The following is a 23579-nucleotide window of genomic DNA, read 5'->3' on the forward strand; positions in this document are numbered from 1 at the left end:
CTTCAGTGTCCGACAGTCTTGTCTGCACTCTCATCAGCCGTTGTGTTATTGTGAACTTAGGACTGTCTATACTAGTGACAGACAGACAGGCCCCTGTTGCTGGCCACTGCATCAGCCACCATTGGGGATAATTGAGAAAGTTCAGAGAGAGGCAGTTGTAGGCTCTTTGGGCACAGAGAGCATGCCGCCACTCTAAAGGGAATGGCTGGTTGTAATCTACACGAGGGAGATCTGCAGTGAACTAAAATAATGAATTCTTCTGCATCATAGTTGAATTCCAGAGGCTAATTATTAGTTTAAGTCCTGCTTGAGGCCCCAGTAGTGGTGGGAATGGGGTTCCTTTTGGAAGCTTGATTGAGCTAATGTGAAAGGCACGGCTATAATTCAGATATACTAGTGAAACGCAGTTTCATGTATTAATGGTCACTAATGACCTGTAATCAAGCTATGATTTGTTAGGTTAAAGACAAAGATGCGATTAGTTTATTTTGTTCAGGGGTATAAATGGAAGAATTTATCAATCTGCTGATTGTTCTTCTCCATTGGAGACAGTGGACAGGAGCATAGTCTGGAGCTGTGGGACCTCGGGGTGCCACTGTCTGTCACTGAGATTATCCCTGCTTCAGCCCCTCTTAGGTCTGCCATCTTTGTCAAACAGGATGAAGAGAGTACTCTTCTGGTGCCCTCTCTGTGTGACTTTTCCTCTTGCTAAACAAGCCCCTGCAGTAGTAATTTTTCTCTTTTTTGCTCTGCTCTGGTCCCAAGCTTCTACTAGCTGATTTCCTCAAAGTAGTACTTGTTCAAACATGTAACGCGTAAATATTGAGAGCCAGTTATGTTCCAAACACTGCCCTAAGCCTTAAGGTTTATAATGATTTTCAAGAGAGTCTCGTCTCAACCTTTGCAAAATTTACAATCTCTCTGTAGTTGTCCTTAAAACTTTCTGTGACAGTAACTACTCCTTGCAGTGCTTATCACCAAAACCCCTCAATGAAAACTCTCTTGGTATGAAACAGATGCTCTGTTGAGATAGGCATCTTTGAGAACAAGGCACTTTAATCTTTTGGGGGTACATCAAAATTGGCACTAGAGGTTTTGAGGGTTTAGAATGACTCCTTAGAAAAGATAGACCTGGCATCTTCCCTAGTCTTTTATTTAACCCAAGGAAGTAAATACATATAAATCCTTATGGGAAACCATGACAATAAATTGTAAAATCCTTTCATCCTTAATCAAGTGAAAACACTGTGTTCCACTTGACATGCAACCACAGATTGCAGGTTATTCTGTTGAGGCACTGGATCACTTGAGAGCATGCTGAGATGGTGGGAATGATCGCACTCCCATAGCACGTGACTTCTCATTAAGTTAATTTTTCTTGGAGTATAGTTGCTTTACAATGTTGTGTTATTTTCTACCATAGAGCAAAATGAATCAGTCAGACAGATACCTGTAGCCCCTCCCTTTTGGATTTTCTTCCTACTCAGGTCACAGCAGTGCGTTCAGTAGAGTTCCCCGTGCTATACAATATGTCCTCATTAGTTTTCAATTTTATACGTGATATCGATAGTGTATATGGTAAATGCCAATGTCCCAGTTCATCCCACCTGCCCCTTTCCCTTTGTATCCATACATTTATTCTCCGTGTCTCTATTTCTGCTTTGCAAAAAGGACCATCTATACCATTTTCTAGATTCCACATATATCCATTAATATACGTTATTTGTTTTTCTGTTCGTGACTTACTTCACTGAGTATGACACTGTCTAGGTCCATCCACGTCTCTACAAATGATCCAGTTTCACTCCTTTATATGGCTGAGTAATAGTCCATTGTATATATGTACCACATCTTCTTTTTTCCATTCCTCTGTTGATGGACATTTAGGTTGCTTCCATGTCCTGGCTGTTGTAAATAGTGCTACTGGGAGCATCGGGCCATAGCACATGACTTCTTTGCTCATCAAAACTAATCACACACACACTCACTTGTAGTTTACTCATCTGAAAGGACTATCAATGTGTTTTGGCTTCTCCTCTCCTCAAAGGTGAGAACTTGTGTCTCTTGCTCAGCATTTATCCTAGAATCTAAAACAGTACCTGACATACAGTGAGTATGCTCAGTAAATATTGGTTGAATAAAATCCAGGCACAATGATGAGAGTTTGAAAGTTAATAGTAGCATTTGTGATTTTGTGAAATAAAGCAAAATTACTTGATAACAATGATCTTAACAATTAGTACTAGTAAAGCATTAGGACGCCATAGCTGACCTCTTTGGCATAAGATTATTTTTCATGTCCCCTTTATGTTCACTTCCACATAACACCTATTTCAGTGTGCTAATGACATATTTGATAAAAGGAATTTCCTATATCTTTGGCCTAGCAGTGACATTTCTTACACTCATCACAAGGGTGACCAACCACATTTCTAATGTGAAATGACATATCCTTCAGAATCCAAAGAGGAGTTTTAATGTTCAGGAAAGTCTTGGCAATAGGTAGGTGGATTGTGTGGTCATTTTCTCCTTAATTTCTTCAGTAGATGTTTTGGGAGGCACTTACTGTATGCCTGGGATGGGGTTAGGTGCCAGGAATGTGGAGTAACAAGGCCATCTGATATAATACATTAACCACAGACTAAAAGACAAATGTACAGCTGTGACAAGCACTGCAGAGGAAGAGTTTGTGGTGCTATGAGAGTGACCTGGACAGGGTAGGCATCTCAGGTGAAGAGGTGAATGGGCTACATCCTGAAGCCTTAGTAGGAGTTAGCTGTGTTGAGGAGCAGAGGCAAAGATGTATTAACATGTGCAGTAGTAGCAGCAAAAAGAATGTGCATTCAGAGAAGTAAAAGGGGACCCCTGTGGCAAGGTGGGCATTGGACGGAAGCCTGATCTTGCAGGACCTTGAGGGCATATGAGGTCTTTATCGCTTTTTATCCCAGGAGTCAGGCAGAATGTTAAAATGTAGGGAAGATGGGGAGCTGTGACCAAATTTGTTTATCAAAAAGATTATTCTGGCTGCAGTGTAAGGGACAGAATGGAAACGATCTGGAATAGATTTACAGAGGCAAGTGATTTTGTCATATGAAACTGACACAGAATCTACATAATGTATCCCATGTAAGGCAGTCCCCAGTATAAAGCAAGTACCCTTCCAAGAGATTGAAGATGAGCTCCTCCAAGGTATAATATAGACCTCTTCAAGTCTACTCTGTGTCAGTGCACACGCTCACCCAGATATAAATTAGCATCATGGATGCAGAGTGTCACATTAGCACTCAGTTTCCCATTCAGCTGATGTATCACTTGAGCATCTTCCCTTTGTACTTTCCCCTTCGCCTTCAAAGGCTGTTCTCGGGTCTTATTTTCCTTCCCAGAAATGTGAGATTGGTTTTACACTGTTGCTATTAGAGTCATCCCCCACTTAGGGCATAATCCGCTGGGGCTTTGTGCCTGTTTGTCAGGAACTTCCAGCATATATTAAGACATTATACAGGGTGGAAGCTCTATTTTGACAATGATTATGCCTATTATCTCTTTTAATATATGTAAATTGCTATGGAGAAACAAACCATTTTATGCCACTTGAATCCTTTTCAGGGAAGTCTGAATCCTTTTTGTGTAGCTTAGATGTATTACTGTCATTTTCCCTTCACAAAGTTGAATAAACACACTTAAATCAGACCTTTGTTAGTGTACCCTCTTGTACTGTTGCCCTAATAAATTGTTGTGAGTTTAGTCTTTGAAATCCATATTTGGTGACATTTGCAAATTCCTGTGTAGTCCCTTCCAGAATTGAAATTATTGGGTCAACTCAGCAGTCAGTCAACATGTGTATTATAGGTGCCAACTGTATTTGGGATACAGCCATGAATAAAGAATACTATCACCTTTAAGAGGTTTGTAGTCATTGCCCATTGTTGTCGTGGAATTTATAGAAAAACAAGGGCAGAAGGTTAGAGTGATGCATGTGGTAATGAATTAGAGTTGGAGACATCAGAAAGAACTCCTATTTAACTTTATATAGACACATGTGGGGGCTTCCCGGGTAGCTCAGCTGGTAAAGAATCTGCCTGCAATGCCGGAGACCCTGGTTGGATTCCTGGGCCAGGAAATTCCCCTGGAGAAGGGATAGGTTACCCACTCTAGTATTCTTGGGCTTCCCTGGTGGCTCAGATGGTAAACAATCTGCCTGCAATGTGGGAGATGTGGATTCGATCCCTGGGTTGAGAAGATCCCCTGGAGGAGGGCATGGCAACCCACTCCAGTATTCTTGCCTGGAGAATCCCATGGACGGAGGAGCCTAGTGGGCTACAGCCCAAGGGGTCGCAAAGAGTCGGACACGACTAAGCACAGGAGAGCACAGATACACATGATTGCATAAGGAAATAGTTATAATTATGTGAACATATATGGATTTGCATACCTACATATATTTCTTTCTGTGTCAATGGGGAGAGCCTAAAAGAAATGACACCCCTGTAGCAAGAGATACAGTTGGCACCCAGATCTTGATTTCTGAAACCATTCTCCAATGAAAGGAACCAGGAATCCTTGGAGAAATATCTGACCTGGGGACTGGAAAAGGAAATAGATGAGATGTCAGAGTCTCTTCGTGCCAAAATGGAAGGAAGTGCTCAAAAAAAAAAAAAAAACAAAACCTATATTGATGAGAGTATGTCAACAGGAGCCAACTGGAGGAGTTCCCAATGTCTCAAGTGGAATAATTATAGAAAAAATAAAGTAGTATAAAATAAATGTCCATGAATCCATACTGATATAAAGAAAGGATTAAATAAATGAGCAAATGGAAGAGAAGAGAAAAATCTCCCCTGCAGAATGCCAAGTAAATTATATAGATGACTCAGACTCAAGGGCATAATTCCCCATTTCTTAAGTGTGGACCACACATAGTCTTCTCTCTACAGAGTGACGTTTAGGAAGGTGGGGAATGAGGATAGGAAGCTAACTATACAGAGGAGAAATCTGACAAATTTTACTTCAGCTAGTGATCAAAGTCCACTGAAACAGTCATAAACTATATTAATAGGATGTGATGAAAATGGCACTTAACCTCTGTGATCTTCTGTCAGGAGAAAAACATGAGACAAATTCCAGTAAAGGGGCAATCTATAGTACCCCGATCATATTCCTCAAAACTGTGAAGGTCACCAAAGGCAAGGAAAGTCTGAGAAACTGTCACAAAAAGAGCCGAAGAAATCATGACAACTAAATGTAACAGTATCCTAGAAGGGATCCTAGAGCAGAAAAAGGACATTAGGTAAAAACTTAGAATATAGGAATTAAACTATGGACTTGAGTTAATAGTAATATATCCATACTGGTGTATTAATCATAACAAATGTCCTATTACTAACATAAGATGTTCATAATAGGGAAGGGAAAACTCTGCAAAAGGTATATGGGAATCCTCTGTGCTGTTTGTTAAATTTTTCTGTCAATCTAAAACTGTTTTTAAAAATTAAAGAAAACGAAGCTTGCAGTTTAGTGAGGGAATCCAATAAGCTGGTGGGCAGTCGTAATGCAGTATGATGAAGGAGGACGTATAAAGTGATGGGGAGAAACAGTGGGACATCTCACTCACTGGTCCTTCAAATCCTGACTTGACCGCTTTAGGCAGTTTACTCGACCATCTGTTTCCTCATCTCTAAAATGGTGATGTGGGGACTTCCCTGGTGGGCCAGTGGTTAAGACTCCATGCTTCCACAGCAGGGAGTGCAGGTTCAATCCCTGGTCAGGGAACTAAGATCCCACATGCTGCCCTGCTCAGTCAAAAAAAGAAAGAAAGAACTCCACTACAACATTTGTAGCATGTAACAAATTTTAAATAAATAAATAAAATGATGATAAAACCTTCCATGAATCAATAATAGACTTCAAAGTCAAACTACAGGAGCTCAAACTCCCAGCTGTAGAGCTAGATGATTTAGTAAATCTATCTGGACTTTAGTTCCTTATCAGTCGGTAAGATAAAAATAGTACCTACCTCAGAGAATTATCCTGAGGTCTGGGATAATACCTGTGAAATACTTAGAACCAGTTTTGGCATACTGTACTAGGTAAATATAGGCTTCTACGGCTGCTGTCAACTCATGGATTTATGGTGAAGACTCAGTAGAGTACTCATGGAGAGTGCCTCGCACATGCCTGCCATGTCATAAACCCTCTAGTGGTGGTGGTGATGAGGGTGGTGATGGTGAGGGTAGGGATGGGAAGGAAAAGCTGCTGGTGGCCAGGAGAATGCCCTTGCCTTGAATCCTACACACCAGACACAGTGGTTTTCCTTGACTCTAAACTGAGAACAGGATAGGAGTTGAACTGACACAAGGAAGGTGATGGATATGGGCTACAATAGAAAGAACAGAAGTCCAGAAGCCAAAGGAAGCATGGCACCTTTAGAGAACTTTACAGGGTTGAAAATGGCTGGAGTGTGGACTCTTAAGGAGGGAGAAAGAGGAGAGGTAAAGTGGAGCTAGTATTATGTCAGGAACTAAAGGCTAGGTTAAGGATTTAGGACCCATTTATCCTTGGGTCAACATAAAATATGTACTCTTAGGCTCACTCTGGCTATTGTTGGGAAAAAAATAGGTTGGAGGTAGGTCATTTAGGAAGCTATTTCAGTTCTCCAAGTGAGATATCATGATAGGGACTCTGGAAGTAGAGTTTAAAGAATTTGAAGTCCAACAAGAGAAGATTCTGCCAACAGTTTGTTAGTGTGTGGGAAGGAGGAACAAAGATCCAAGGAAACCAGAGAAGAAGATAGTTTTATTTGCCAGACATTTTGGAATATTTTAATATACTTTTGAAATTGTTATCTCATGGTCACGATAATTCTGTAAAATAGATGAGGTGAGCAGAACCACTTCCAAGTCAGAGAAGAATGCAGAGGCTTTGAGAAAGTAAGAATCACGTGGTTAGTTGTGGCCAAAAAGGACAATGAGATTTTATCTTTTAACTTGTACCTTTTTTCTCTCTTGTGAGAGAACACCAATGACTTTCTAGTCTTATAGTCCATTAGGAAGCCCCCCCCCCCCCCCCCCCCCCCCCCCCGCCCCCTTTAGGAATGGATAGAGTAGAATCTGAGCTCCTTCGGACCACATTTCCCTCGAGACTATTTAAAACCTAATCTGCTGTACTCCAGTACTGCTGAGGGCAGGGGGACAGTTTCACAATCTCTCTTATGATAAAGTAGTTTGATTGCAAGCCCCAAAATAACTAGGTTTGTGTACTTCGCCAAGAATAATGTTCAGTACACTACCAAATGTCATTAAATAGCTAATAAAAATGATGGAATCAAGACCCAACTTGGTCATTATTCATAGCTGACACCTGTATAATTTTTAAGCATCAGGACAAAAAAGTCTGCATTTAAAAATTATTTTAACTGAATTTGCCAACTGAGAGTTTAGGAGCCAGACTTTCTAATAGTCAGTACTTGGTTGTAGGACAATTGGGAAAGGCATACAGTGCATTTAACCTGTGCTTTTCTTTTCCTTTTGGGAGGGAAAGGGAAGCAGAGTCAGTTGGACAGAATAGCTCTTTTAAAAATGCTGCAATGATACTTTAACCATGTATCTTTTACCCAGGCATAGTTAATGCTGCCTTTTGGATGAGATGGACCCCAGGTAGAATTGGTACTAGTGAATAATTAAAGAGCAAAGAGAGGACTACACACATTCTGATAGAGAAGGTGTTACTGCCTCTAACTTCTGCTTTGAGTTTTGATGCACTTGATTTTTATGTTATAGGGAGAATAGAAGACCTTGAAAAATCCTCTCTCATCTTTAAAAATCTCAGCTCAAATTCTGTATTTCCCCCAAAGTCTCCTTGACTATGTCATCTCTTCTGAACCCTAGTATCAGGGATTCTAATTCGTAATGCTTATAAAATAGTATATTGGCCACTGTTATTTAATGCAGGTCTGCCTTGTTTCTGTTGCTGGTTGTAGCCTCGTAGCCTCCTTGAGGGTAGACTTTATATCTTTCCCTCTAGAGGGATAGATGCATCAGGTCAGGGACACATCTGGTTCTTCTGTGACTTAAATTTCATCACTGTGTCTCACATATTATAGACAATCAATGAATAATTTTGAATGAGCAGTTCTAATGTTTCAGCATCATTTATAACTCTGATTTTTATGCTACATATACCATACTGGTAATTGAAAAGGCAATTTATTTTTTATTTTTAATTAGAGGATAATTACAATATTGTGATGCTTTCTCCCATACATCAACATGAGTCAGCCATAGGGATGCATTTGAACCACCCCCATCCCACCCCCTAGGTTGTCACAGAGCACCGGCTTTGGGTTTCCTGTGTCACACAGAAGACCCCCACTGGCTCTCTATTTTACGCATGGTAATGTATATGTTTCAGTGCTATTGCATAAAACCAAGTTGGAGTCAAAGTAGGACTATTGGAAGTGATATAATCTGAGACTGATCTTTGAATTCTGGCTGTCGTGGACCTGCCAAAAAACAGCATATTTGCAGAGTGTCTAGGTTTTATGAAACTCTCTGTTGGTTTTATTTTTAGTTAAATCCTAGAACAGTACTTTTAAACCTCAAGTTGACTGAGAGACTACTTTGGATATCCGAAGGACAGAGAAAACAAACTAAGATTTGTCACTTTACCTAAGCACTGGTCTGTGTAATGTTACATATGTTATCTCATGTAATTGTCAAAAGAACCCTACAAAGAGGCATGCATTTTCTTCTATTAGTTGTAAAAAGAGTTTCAGAGAGGTAACTAATTTACTTGGACTTTAAGTTCTGTGAGAGCCAAGTATCTGGTACAGAGGAATCATTCAGCTAAATGTTTGTTGAATTAAATTTATCCAAAAGTCCTTGATGGGGCACCAGTGGACCAAGCCTGAATTTGAACCCAAAGCTATTGGTCTTTAAAGCCCATCCTCTTTCCACTACTATTTCTCCTCTAAGGAAAATTTCTTGTAGAGAAAACACAGAACCAAGAATATTAGCTTTTCATTTTTGCTCTTTGCTTTTTCTGCTCAAGCTACATAAAACTTGAGTTTTCAACATTTGGCCTCAAATATCATTTTCCTCTGTGCTGTTTGCCCAGAGATGATGCTAAAGATAAACTTGACTTCCTGGCAACAACTCAGCCAGGAACTGAGAACTGTTAGAACAAACTCTTCCTGATACCCTAAGGGAACAAAAATAAACATTTGGAAAGAATAAAGTTGCCATAATGGTAACACTCTTTGCATTTTAGTCCTTGTCTCCTCCTCCCTACCCCCAGGGTAGGGTAGGCTAGTGGCCATCCAGACACAGCCAAAAAGCAGCAAGTTAGAACTTTATCTTGTTTTATTGTTCTGGTTTGCAATTTTATTTTTAACAGAATTCAGGCTCTCCGAGTCACTGATGACTACTCCACATGGTCAGCAGATTTAAAAGTCTTTTCCTAAGCTATAGTTAAAAAGAAAAGGATATGTTAAGTTTTTTTAAATTTTATTGGGGTATAATTGATCTACAATGTTGTGTTAGTTTCAGCTGTCCAGCAAAGTGAATGTTTTGTATGTGTGTGTGTGTGTAACTGTTAGTTGCTCAGTTGTTTCCGACTCTGTGACCCCATGGACTGTATGCCCACCAGGCTCCTCTGTTCGTGAGATTTCCTAGGCTAGAATACTGGAGTGGGTTGCCATTTCTTCCTCCAGGGGATCTTCCCAACCCAGGGACTGAACCCACATGTCTTATGTCTCCTGCATTGGCAGGCGGATTCTTTACTGCTACTGCCACCTGGGAAGCCCGTATCTGTTCCAATCTATCCCTCCCCTGCTTCTCCCATGGTAACCATGTTTGTTTTCTACATCTGTAAATCTATTTGTTTTGTAAATCAGTTCATTTGTACCATTTGTTTAGATTCCACATATAGTATCATATGGCAGTTGTCTTTTTCTGTCTAACTTCACTCAATATGCCAGTCTCTGTGTCCATGTTGCTGTAAATGGCATCGTTTCTCTCTTTTTTATGCCCGAGTAATATTCCATTGTGTATATGTACCACGCATTCTCTATCCACTCCTCTGCTGATGGACATTTAGGTGGCTTCCAAGTCTTGGCTATTGTAAATAGTGCTACAGTGAACATTGGGATGCATGTATCTTTTTGAATTATGTTTCCTGTAGATATATGCCCAGGACCGAGATTGTTGGATCATATGGTAGTTATATATTTAGTTTTGTAAGAAATCTCCATGTTGTTCTTCATAATGGTTGTACCAATTTACAATTTCTAACAGTATAGGAAGGTTCCCTTTTCTCCACTCTCTAGCATTTATTATTTGTAGATTTTTTTGAAGATGGCTATTCTAACTGATAGGAGGTGTGATACCTCACTGTAGTTTTGATTTGCTTGATATTAAAGTTATTTTTCAATTTACTCTCATTTATTTATTTATTTGGCTGAGCTAGATCTCACTTGTGGCACACAGCCACAACTTTAGTTGCAGCATATGGGGTCCAGTTTCCTGACCAGGGATGGAACCCAGGCCCTCTGCATTGGGAACATGGAGTCCTAGACACTGGCCACCCGGGAAGTCCCAATATTAAGTTTTATAGGGGCAAGTTCTAATTCTTAGACTTACCTCCCAGCTGATACAAAAACAGATTTTTTAACTTTTTAGAAAGTGCATCTGCATTTTAGGACTCAATCTGAATCTGTGCTTCCTTTAATTCAAGTGCTACATAAATAATGCTTGCCACCCCTACCAGCATCAAAAATATGAGGCAAGTGATAATCTGACTGAAGAAGAGTTTCGTGTAGAGCACAATGAGAGCTAGCTCCTAACTAATTAGAAGTTATACGAAGGAGACTGGAGGTCTCTGTGTGGAACAGTCTTCTGGTACTCAGCCATCAAGGAGTAGAAGAGACAGGCTGGGGACATAGTCCTTTTACAGGGAGGATGTTGTTCAGTTGCTAAGTCATGTCTGACTGTTTGTAACGCCATGGACTGTAGCACACCAGGCTTCCATGTCCTTCACCATTTCCCTGAGTTTGCTCAAACTCATGTCCATTGAGTCAGTGATGCCATCCAACCATCTCATCCTCTGTCACCCTCTTCTCCTCTTGGGAGGATAGAGATCCCCTTTAAAGAGGTGATAAGAGGGCAAACTGAGGAAGATTGAGTTAACCTCTCATGCCTCTTTTGACCAGGATGTCTTTAATTCTCACTGCCCAAAATGCCCTTTGCCCTTGGAAGCTAGGAATTTGTTTTTGTTCATTATTTCAAGGAAATCTTATCAGAAGAGACAGAGTGGTGGTCCAAAGTATAGTATATAAGGATTTGTTTAAGATTTGTTAAATGAGCTAGTTAGCCGTAAATGTGTTAATATAACACATGCACAAACAGACACACGCAAACTATAGGGATGGGGTAAAGGGCAGATGCTTTGCATATCTTGGGTCCTGTTCTCACCCTCACTTTAACTCTAAGCTGTAATCTACCCCCATCTTTCTGCCTATATCTTCTCCCTCCTGTTCCATCTGCCCATTCCTCTTTTCCTTCCTTCTTCCTAGCTCTGTGATCTTGGAAAATCATTTAACTACTCTGTGCTTTAGCTTCCTCTCCTATAAAATGGAGATATGTGTGGCTCCTTGCAAATCATTGTGTTAGAGAGAATTAATGCAAAATACCAACACAGGCTCTGGCAAGTGGGAGACAGCTGTTTTTATTTTTCTTTCATGCATTTTATTCAGCAGGTGAAGACTTTAACACCAGAATGGATGTATGCTAGACTCACTTTTAGGGATACAAACGTAGAACCTTCTCACCAAGGGCTCATAAAATACTGAGAAAGGCATTCTTTTACTGCAGGTTGGAACTAGGGAGCAAACTTAGCCCAGAACTCCGTTCAAATACCCAGATTCCTCATGAGTCAGCATCTGTGATTCCTCTATTCTAGAGGCAGTTATTCCCTGTTTTTGAATCTCCTAAGTGAGTAAGTAAGTGAAGTAGCTCAGTCGTGTCCAACTCTTTGCGACCCCATGGACTATAGCCCACCAGGCTCTTCCATCCATGGGATTCTCCGGGCAAGAATACTGGAGTGGGTTGCCATTTCCTTCTCCAGGGGATCTTCCCAACCCAGGGATCGAACCTGGGTCTCCCGCATTGCAGGCAGATGCTTTAACCTCTGAGCCACCAGGGAAGCCCCTGAATTTCCTAGAGGTATGCTATCCAAAAAGGTCACCGCCCATGTGGCTACTGTGTACTTGAAAGGTGGTTATTTCATTTGAGATGTGCTCTAAGTGTCAAGGGCTTACCTTGTGGATCAGCTGGTAAAGAATCCCTCTGCAATGGTGGGCGACCTAGGTTCGATCCCTGGGTTGGGAAGATCCCCTGGAGAAGGGAAAGGCTACCCCCTCCAATATGCTGGCCTGGAGAATTCCATGGACTCACAAAGAATCAGACACGACTGAGCGACTTTCATGTTCTAAGTGTCAAGTACACAGAAGACTTAAAAGACTTAGTTCAGTATATAACATTAATAACATTTTAATATTGGTTGCATGTAAAAATTATATTTTTAATACATTGGTTAAATAAAATATAAATTATAAAATTAATGAGAGATAATATTCTTTGGGGTTTTTTTTTAGTTTTAGTGTACTTACTAGAAAATCTGAAACCACATATGTGGCTCCTATTTTATTTCTTTTGAACGTGCTGTCCTAGTGCTTCACTGTGGCACTTCATGGTCACATGATTTTCTTCTCCCATCTGCCATCTGACTGTCTAACATATTTGTCTTATGGATTATTTTTGCTTCTAAATTATAGACTCCTCCAGGACACTACCATTATTATTGATGCTGCCATTTGTTGTCATAGCACCTAACATCAAGACTTCAATACATATTTGTTGATGGATGAATGGATGCATGGATGGATACATGGGCAGGAGCTATATTCTGAAGCCTGTGAGCTTCAGAGGAACATAGACTCTTAATGTGTTTTATGTAGAAGACAAGTTCAGGGGCTGCAAATTGTCAAAAAGTTCGCTGATCTCACCAAGGGAGTATTGTACCAATTATTCAGTAAAGATCTCAGCACAAGGCTGATCAATATGTCCTCAGACTACCTCTGGGTTTGCAGCTAGCTCTGACCTTGGGCAATGACTTGTCACTAGAAGGAACAGTTCTCAGAACTGCACAAATGTTTGTTCTTTGCATATGACAGATACGTGGCTGCCACTCATTTAGCAAACCGCAGAACCTGTAAGACACCTTCTACCCTGAGAGGTCCAGAAGTAGAGAGAACAGCAGTTACTAAGGATTCATCTCAGGAAAGTAAGCAAATAGCATTCCTCCAGGAGCTAAATAGAATCAGCTCAACTGTACAAAATATGACTGGAGTCCAGTTAGCTGGAATTTGGAACAGGGTCGTCTCATTCTGACTCAGTACCTTAAGCCAAGGAAATCAGAAAATAAACACAGTTCTTGCCATGGTTTCTGATACAATAATCTTGACAAAATACCCTTGTGTAGGAGACCTGCCAATGCATTGCTATCATATGGTCATAGAGAGGACTTTCCTTTTTGTGTTTTTAAATATTTATTTTTTTGAAATATAGTGGGTTTACAATGCTGTGTTAATTTCTGCTGTATAGCAAAATGACTCAGTTATACATCTTTCTCATGTTCTTTTCCATTGTTTATCACAGGATATTGAATATAGTTCCCTGTGCTATACAGTAGGACCTTAATTTTTTTAATCTATTCTCTATATAATAGCTCACATCTGTTAATCCCAGACTCCCAGTCTATTCCTACCCTACCCCTTTCTCCTTGACAACCACAAAAGTCTGTTCTCTATGTCTGTGAATCTGTTTCTGTTTTGTAAATAAGTTCCTTCTTGTCATACTTTAGCTTTCATGTAGAAGTGATATCATATGGTATTTGTCTTTCTCTTTCTGACTTCACTTAGTATGATAATCTCTAGGTCCATTCATATGGCTGCATGTGACATTATTGTATCCTTTTTTATGACTGAGTAATATTCCATTGCATATGTGTCCCTAGTCATCTTTATCCATTCATCTGACGATGGGCATTTAAGTTGTTTCCGTGTATTGCTGTTGTGAGTACTGCTGCTGTGAACACAGGGGTGCGTGTATCTCTTTGAATTAGAGTTTTTCTGTTATATGCCCAGGAGTGGGATTACTGGATCATATGGCAACTCTATTTTTAGTTTTTTGAGGAACTTCCATACTGTTTGGAACTTTTTAAAAATCACATTATCAGAGACATTCCCCAGTGAAGAGCCTTAAGAAGTTTGTGGTGAACCACAGGCAAAATACACATTGTAAGAGATTTCACAGGAGTTCGCACTCCAAGTGGGCGGGGGATATGTGTGTGATAAGGGTGGGGAATGAGTGAGAATTTTTTTCATCCATTTGAGAATTCATCAACTGGTATATCGACTACAGTATGTTTGTTGGCAGTTGAATGGGCAGAGAGTTTTGGGCAGAATTACTTGTAGACCTAATAGTGAATTTTCTGCCACAATTTGAAAACTAATAAGGATAATGAAAATAATAGATACTGTTTATTATGTATTAGACATATTGTTGAGTATTAAATATGAATGGTTGCATTTATAAATCAGTTAGATTGGTTGTGTGATCATCACCTTATTACCAGGCTCAGGAAGGTTTTGTATCTTAACCAAAAGTCACACAACTTACAACCAGTGGAGCTGGGACCCTAACCCAAATCATTAGGCTGTAATGATCATAAAATACAGGGTATCTCTGAAGAATTAGCAGCATCTGTTTTCCTTACAATAAAACAGTTTCTGGTTAACCTTAAGAGGAGGGGATATTCTTGTCACCCTTCAACACAAATGATGAATCTTCTACTGGTTATCTGTACCATGCAGCCTCAGGTAGAGAGGAAGCAGGAAGCATGGTATGGTGGAAAATACCAGGAGGCTACTTCTGGGCCTGTTTCTTTATTTGTAGACTGTGAAGGCTGGAATACACGAGTTCTAAGGTTTTGTACAGCCTTCTAGTTCTCTAAGTCTTGGAAACTTGAGGAAAAGGAGGGATGTGAAACAGTGGTCATTCCACTCCATATTCACTATGGAGAGCCGACAAACCAAAGAGGAACATCTTTTTCTAGCATTGAACCTCCCTCGTGAGGTTGCTGAAGTGGCCTTGGTGGTGGATGAGAAGTGGTGGATGAGAAGCTCTGAAGAGTCTCTGCAATTTCTCTGTGACTTGGCCACATTTCACAGTCTACAGTTTATTTCTTGAAGGAATATTTTAGTATTATTTTCTTTCCAAACATAATATATGAAAAAATCATATAATGCTAAATTGTATTATTGTTAGCCATGAACATTTTTTCCCTAGACTGTAACTATAAATGGGTTAAAATATTTTGAGATCATCTTTTATTCTGATTTTTGAAATCCAGTTTTGGAACATAAAACAGATCTTGACCTTTCTGAAAAATCATAAACCTTTATTATTTTTCATTTGGAGAAAGCAATCAGCATTACTTACAGCTCTGAGCCTTGAAAATGAAGCCTGATAACAAGGATGTTAGGTGAGTTGACACAAGTGAAATATTTATAGCTAAACCAAAACAGAAACTGTTTGAAATCATTCTAGTCATCAAGAAAGGTATGTAAAGCAGGGTGAAGACTTTCAGCTCTTGATTCAGATAGAATAATCCTAATTCTAGTTCTGTCACTAATTAGCTGTAACCTTAATCAAATCACCATTCTGTCAAAATGTCAATGCCATCATCTGTATAAAGCATGAGTAATAACAATGGGACTCACCTCCATAGAGTTATGCAAATAAAATGGATTATCTGTGTAAAACACTTAAAACCTTGCCCCGTGCATTGCACAGCCTCAGTGTTAGCTACTCCTCTTATTAGAAGACAAGTAATTTACCATGTTTAACAAGTATCCCTTTTTAAAATTCTAGATATCATAAGATTACATTTTACCAAGGAGATCATTAGATAATAAATTAATGTCACCAAAAAGTAGTAAGAGCATTTCACCAAGTCTGTTTTAGAGCCACATTAGCTAAAACCTTAGGATGTGGCTAGAAAGGGCAGTCATTCCTTAAAGAGAGATAAGCTGATTCACATAATGAGTCATCTCTAATTTCCCTACAGTATTATGTGAAAAATAAATGCAGTTCTGCACCTTGAATATTATTTGGTTCTTTGGATGTCGACTATTGATTGTTAAGAAACAAGGGGATCGATAATAATAAATGTTTGAAGTTGTCAGCTGTGCTGCTGTGGGGAGGATGGGAAGAGAGAGAGGGTAAGGGAGAGACAGAGAGACGGAGACACACACACAGCTTGCCTGAAGGACCACTCCATGGTCCATATCATTGCTTCCCAGTCACCAGTGCTTAATGTGAAAATGCGTTGGAGGATGGGAGAGCTGTTTCAACACGTCATCCCCACAGTAAGTAAGATGTCAAGGTTTCATAAGCACTGGATGCCCTGCCTTGTCACGTCGAAGGCAGAACCTGGGTAGAAAACGCCGTATTTCCATTGCCAGCATCCAAACAGCCAGAGGGAGTTTGGTGTGATGATGCAGACAGGTTTTGTTTCAAGGCAGCCTAAGATCTTGGCTTATTCAGATCCCTACATATGCTCTTGCTATGACTAGTGAAAGGCTTAAAGATGACAATGAAATTATTAGCTAGTTAGTATTTTCCATGAGAAGGAAAGCAGCACAGCAAAAATCTCCTTGCCACCTAGGAATGCAGGTAGAAAAAATCCTTTTGTGGAATGTGCCAGTTGAAGCTCTGCATGCCAAATTCATGCATAAAGTGTCCTTTTTGATGATGAGCTTGATACATTGGCATTGAAAGCATTTGAAAGCAATAAGCTAATGTGACAGATTCAGAAATGAGAATGCTAGAAACAAAGTAAGCCAAAGCAGCCTGCGAGTTATCTGCTGAAAGTATCTAGAAATGTTTAAAGTCGTTGGCCCTCTGGTATTAACAGAAGTATGACAACATGGATGCATCTATCTCTCCTGCCAAGTTGGCAGAGAGTATCTGATGCATTCCCCTCAGTTGCTTTATGAAATGATAGTGTGATAACAAGTCACCTAATGACCTTGGAGGTAATAAATATTAAAGCTGGTATACAGATGAGACCACTGGTTAATTGTAATGTGTGATATGCAGCCTGGCTAACCACGCTGGAAGAAGAGTGAACTAACGTTTGTTAAGATTCAGACATCACACTTGTCCTTTATGTACATTATTGCTTTTAAGTGTCGCATCAGCCTTATTGAGTGGATATGCTTCTCATGAAGGACTCATAATAGCTAATTTTCAGGCAGGAGATAGCCTGTGTCAGATAGTGTGTTAAGTGTGTGACATAAATTATCTAATTTAGTTGCGACATTCCTATAAAGTATGGGAGACGACTCACAATTAGCTCGATATTTACATTTAGAGCTATGTTTAGCTCTATATTTACATTTACTCTATATTTAGCTATATATTTACAGATGAGTAAACTGAGGAATATTGATCAGATGCTCCCAGTCAGCATTCAAACTCAAATCTTTCTAACTTTGAGAAGCACTGTGCATGTTGCTCATCAGTCACTAAATTGTGTCTAACTCGTTGCGACCCCATGATCTGCAGCACACCAGGCTTCCCTGTCCTTCACTATCTCCTGGAGTTTGCTCTAACTCATGCCCATTGAGTCGGTGATGGCATTCAAACATCTCATCCTCTATTGTCCCCCTCTCCTCCTGCCTTCAGTCTTTCCCAGCATCAAGGTCTTTTCCAATGAGTTGACTTTTCACTTCAGGTGGCTGAAGAATTGGAGCTTCAGCTTAAGCATCAGTCCTTCCAATGAATATATTGTCTTGATTTCCTTTAGGATTGACTGGCTTGATCTCCTTGCTGCCCAAGGGACTCTCAAGAGTCTTCTCCTACACCACAGTTCGAAGGCATCAATATTTTGGTGCTCAGCCTTTTTTATTGTCCAGCTCTCACATCCATACATGACTACTGGAAAAACCATAGCTTTGACTATATGGACCTTTGTAGGCAAAGTGATATCTCTCCTTTTTAATACGCTGTCTAGTTTTATCATAGCTTTTCTTCCAAGGAGCAAGTGTCTTTTAATTTCATGGCTGCAGTCACCATCCAGAGTGATTTTGAAGCCCAAGAAAATAAAGTCTGTCACTGTTTCCATTGTTTGCCCATCTATTTGCTGTGAAGTGATGAGACCATACACCATGATCTTATTAGCTTTTTGAACGTTGAGTTTTAAGCCAGCTTTTTCACTCTTTTCTCTTACCTTCATTAAGAGGCTCTTTAATTCCTCTTCGCTTTCTGCCATAAGGGTGGTGTCATCTGTGTATCTGAGGTTATTGATATTTCTCCTGGAAATCTTGATTCCAACTTGTACTTCATCCAGCCTGGTATTTCACATGATGTACTCTGCATTTAAGTTAAATAAGCAGGGTGACAGTATATAGCCTTGGCATACTCCTTTCCCAGTTTTGAAAGGAGTCCAGTTCTAACTGTTGCTTCTTGACCTGTGTATAGGTTTCTCAGAAGGCAGGTCAGGTGGTCTGATATTCCCATCTCCTTAAGAATTTTCCACAGTTTGTTGTGATCTACTCAGTCAAAGGCTTTAGCGTAGTCAGTGAAGCAGAAGTAGATATTTTTCTGGTATTCTCTAGCTTTTTCTATGACCTAATGGATGTTGTCAGTTTGATCTCTGGTTCCTCTGGCTTTTCTAAATCCAGCTTGTACATCTGGAAGTTCTCAGTTCACATACTGTTGAAGCCTAGTGTGAAGGATTTCGAGAATTAATTTGCTAGCATGTGAAATGAGTGCAGTTGTGTGGTAGTTTCAACATTCTTTGGCATTGCCCTTCTTTGGGACTGGAATGAAAGCTGAGCTTTTCCAGTCCTGTGACCCCTGCTGAGTTTTCCAAATTTGCTGGCATGTTGAATGCAGCACTTTAACAGCATTATCTTAAGAAAGAAAAAGAAGAGGAAGTATCTATTGAGTATTGACTGTGTACCAGGCACTAGACTATATGTTTTGCACAGAAGATCTTGTATATCCCTCATGATCCTACTGTACCTATTTTGTTGCTGAGAAAACAGAGGCTTAAGTTAAGAACCTGCCCAGTTTTATACAACTAGTAAGATGTAGACAAAGACTGTGAATTCACTGAAAATGACTCTGGTCATTACTAGTTAGTAGTTCAGTGTACCTAAATAGTTTAGTGCCTAAACTATTAACCAAATTGCTGTAATAAAAACAGATAGTCATAATTTAGGACTACTACTTCCCTCTAATGTAAGGACAGTTACAGGAGTAACTGTGAGTTCATCGGATAGAACCTGGATTCTTTGGACAGTCTGAGACATCCTGGATTCTAACCCAGCTGTTTGAACCTGTCACCTTTGCCTCTTTTGTCTAGGTCGGTTTTATTTGCTTTACTTTCAGAACTCTTTATATGATATCTCTATGAAATAGGTTACAGGTACTTAACACACAATCCACTAATGTGTGATAGCAGAGACTGTCCATCTCAGCCCCAGCGTCTTAGCTGAGGCTGTACCTCTTGCATTTAGCTTTGCTTGGCTTCGCATGAACAATGTGATTCTACCCATGTTGCAGACCAAATGAGAAGATTTGCTAAATAATACCTGGCCTATTTTTTAATGATGTTGTTTTTCATTGCATACATGCATTCCCATTCATCCCCTTTCATATTTATGTGCTTAAAAAAAATAGAACTCATTTTTGGTGGAATTTACAAAGGTACCCCCACCAAGATATTTTAGCCATTCGATTTTGTTCTGAATCACATATTAAAAAGTAGTTTTCCCTGTATCACATATTGAAAAATAGTTTTCTATTTATCACTTATAATATCAGAAGTTATTGTAAATTTCTAAAACAGACAAAAAATTAGTGTTATAAAACTTAGTCCCCAAAGAATCATAACCCGATGTTAAGCTTGGTAGCTGTATCACTCTTGTTTTGCAGTATGTTTTTCTTTCTCTCATTAGAATAAAAATGAACTGAGACCATAATCATGTTAAATCACATTAAACAGGCTTATTTTCTTTTAGTGTTTTCTTTCTATAAGGATATGTCTAATGTGTTATTCAGTCCATTTGTTTTCCCTTTTTCTCTGTGTCAGAGAAAATATTTCTGATTAAGAAGACTGTCCAGTGTCAAAGTCTATTTTTTTCCTTAATTAATTGCCAAATTGTTTCATTCCTGATTTTCTGTATCAGGATTTCATTTTACTAAGTCCTCTGGATGTTTTTAACTTTGTAATCTACGTAAGGAGTTACGTGAACAACAGAAACAGTGATAAATCACATGTCATTTAGAACCAGAGTTGAGAATTCCAAAGGAAAAATTTTTTTCCATAGAGAGTTTGGCTTGCAATGAAACAGAAGTGTCGTGTTTTTAGTGTTGTCTGTTTTGTGTTGGAAAAAAATAGATCATCTTTTTGTCCATACAGTCACCCTGTGGTATTATCTCCATCTGGCTGTCTCTACAGCCCTGGGCCTCTTAGCTCTGAGTAAGTGTGTACCAGCAGCTATTAATAGCTGAATTCTACAACAGTCTGCTGTCACAGATGGAATCTGAGCTTCTAAAGACTAAGACCATAAAAACTCATTACAAAGAAAGCGGTACATTCTTTGGCACTTAATGCAATTAAGCTATCTATAAATAATGAGCATTTTTAAAGGCATATACCAAGCCCTGATTCTGGTTTGAGGATTTGATCATTGATTTGGTCCTTGATACGTAAGTTTCTCCTTTATGATGATAGTAATAACTGAAACTCTCTATGTAAAATTGCAAGAGAATGCCTTGTTTTAGAGAAAAGTAATATTTAACCTGGGCTTCCCTGGTGGCTCAGACGGTAAAGAATCCTCCTGCAGTGTGGGAGACCTGAGTTTGATTCCTAGGTTAGGAAGATCCCCTGGAGGAGAGCATAGCAACCTACTCCAGTATTCTTGCCTGGAGAATCCCATGAACAGCAGAGCCTGGTGGGCTACAGTCCATAGGGCCACAAAGAGTCAGACATGACTGAAGTGACTTAGCACAAAGTCTTTACAAGACCAACCTCCATTAGAAAAGATCCTGATGCTGGAAAAGATTGAGGGCAGGAGGAGAAGGGGACGACAGCGGATGAGATGGTTGGATGGCATCACCGAGTCGATGGACATGAGTTTGAGCAAGCTCCCAGATTTGGTAATGGATAGGGAAGCCGGGTGTGCTGCAGTCTATGGGGTCACAGAGTTGGACACGACTGAGTGACTGAACTGAACTGAATATATAACTTGAGGGAAATATAGGATTACTATAATAAATATTGCATTAATATAATAGGAAATTCCATCATAGCAAATAAAAGTGTGTGAGTAAAAACCTTTGAACTAAAGAATCATAGAATCCATGGAAGTATATGCATGTCCACGCAGGAGAGGTTGCTTCTTAACCATCTTGTACTCTGTCCATTGCAGGGGCCAGGAGACCCACCCATGAAAAAAAGCGTCTTTGACTGTTTCTCTCTCTCCCTAATCATGTTCCCCCTCTCCGCAGTATATCTATGGATACTCCCAACGGTTTTCCCCCCTTAGCAAGACAGAGTTTGCTCCCTCTAAAGGAACTGTCTTAGTATTTTTGGTTAAGAGTATAGGAAGAAGATGGAAAAGGGGATTAAAATCTATTTCTGGACCCTCTTTCTCTGTGATCCCCTTGCTTCTCCAGTATTTACCAAGAGAATTAAAGGATTTATTAAATCAGATTAACTGCTTTTGTCATCTGTTCTATACACAGTAATATCAGTGATGCAGTGAGACTAGAAAAATGAAAACCCAGTGCTTCTTTATCAATCTTTATCAATACTTACTGCATAAATGAAAGGGAGAAATTTTCTCATTAAGTTAGAATGTAGGTTTTATGAAGGTGGAACCATATTGGTTTTGTTCATTTCTTTGTCTCCACTATTTACTACAGTAAATATTATTGAATAAATACATAAATATATCAAGTTAGGGCAGCTTGTATGCTCTTGAAAATGGTCCATGTAAATTCCTTCTCAGTTCTGTGCTGAAATATAATTTCTCAATATTTTCTTGATATGAAACATTTGGAAAATAATATATTCTAAGTGCCCTTTCCCTTTTATTTCCATGTAAGTTTTTATAACCCATGCTACCTTTTTGGATATGTAAGGACAGAATTTCCAAATACAAATTTCCTATGGTCCTTTGAAAGGGATTCTCATGTCAAATTATATAAATTCATTTAGGAACATAGTTAATCCACAGTTAATTCAAATCTAAATTTGAGATTTTCTACCAATAGCTGTTGAGGTAGGTGTGAGGGTGTGGGCTTTCAGTGTAGGGTAATAATCTCTGTCAATTCAGTTGGCTCATTTATTCTTTCCTTCATTTATTCCAACTATTACATAATCCCCTATGATGTGTTTAGCATAAGAGATACAGTAATGAGTATGACAAAAAAAAAAATGGCCATGACTTCAAGAATCTAATGAGGATCCATGAGAGGATGGGGAGAAAGCAGGATATCAACAATCAATTTCAGTGGTAGAAACTCTTAAATTTTAGTTCAACTAGTTATTGAGCACCTACTATGAATCAGTCTCTAGTAATGTTAAAGAAATAAGGTATAAATGTATTAATAATCATATATCATTTGTTAAATATATGTTAAATATCTATGTAAGAAAATGGAGATATATCCTAGGATAATACAGGATTAGTTGAGAAATGTGTGGTATAGTTAGAAGTGATAGAAATGAAGAGAAAGTTTAAATTACCTTGACTAGAAGCCATCTATGAATATTCATAGAGAAAGAATATAATCTGGGTCTTTAAGAATGGAAAGGATTTAGATGGAATTGCACAATAAATGCAATTTTAAAATAAATGTAATTGTTAACATTGCTGATTTCTTAGTTGTAATAGAAAAAACAAAAATTACACCAAATATGCCTTATTTGAATCCCTTTGTATTGCAGTGAAATAACTTCTAAGTGGTTTAGAGGTACTGAACTGGTCATTTGTAAGTCAGTGCACATGTAATTCCAGGAGTCTATTCCCCTTCTCACTTGTTGCATCATGTGATCTGGGAATTTACCTTGGATTAGAACTCATAAGGCAAAGATTGCAGTAAATTTCCTTTTATCTCTCTCTGCTCCCAATAGTACTTGTTTTCATTATCACCTCTAATGTGCTAGATAATGTGATCTCAGAAGTTCTTCTCCAGCGTAAAGGACCAAAAGAATTCTGGCCAGCTTCTAGGTTAACCAAGGTCCAAGAACCCATTCAGATACAGAGGGCTATGGACATGATGGTGAAGAGAAGGAAGCTTTTGATTCAAAATAATCTGGTTTCAAACTTTGGCTATACTACTCTATTGCTTTGGACAGGTTATTTAATCACTCCTAGATCAGTTATTGTATTACAAAATGAGTGTTCAGATTAAATTAGATAATGTATATATACATAGCATGCT

General features: G+C 39.1%; 1 protein-coding gene and 1 non-coding gene across 8 annotated transcripts in view; one reads left to right on the forward strand and one right to left on the reverse strand.

The window, feature by feature from the left end:
- The window catches only part of PPP2R2B (protein phosphatase 2 regulatory subunit Bbeta), a 514293-nt gene that overhangs the window by 228777 nt on the left and 261937 nt on the right, over positions 1-23579 (forward strand). The gene's annotated exons all lie outside the window — the stretch shown is intronic.
- Positions 12124-12195, reverse strand: TRNAC-GCA. The gene has a single exon. It is a non-coding gene; the product is annotated as a tRNA-Cys (tRNA).

The sequence above is a fragment of the Cervus canadensis genome, chromosome 4, assembly GCF_019320065.1.
Source record: "Cervus canadensis isolate Bull #8, Minnesota chromosome 4, ASM1932006v1, whole genome shotgun sequence".
In the NCBI taxonomy this organism is placed as follows: Eukaryota; Metazoa; Chordata; class Mammalia; order Artiodactyla; family Cervidae; genus Cervus; species Cervus canadensis.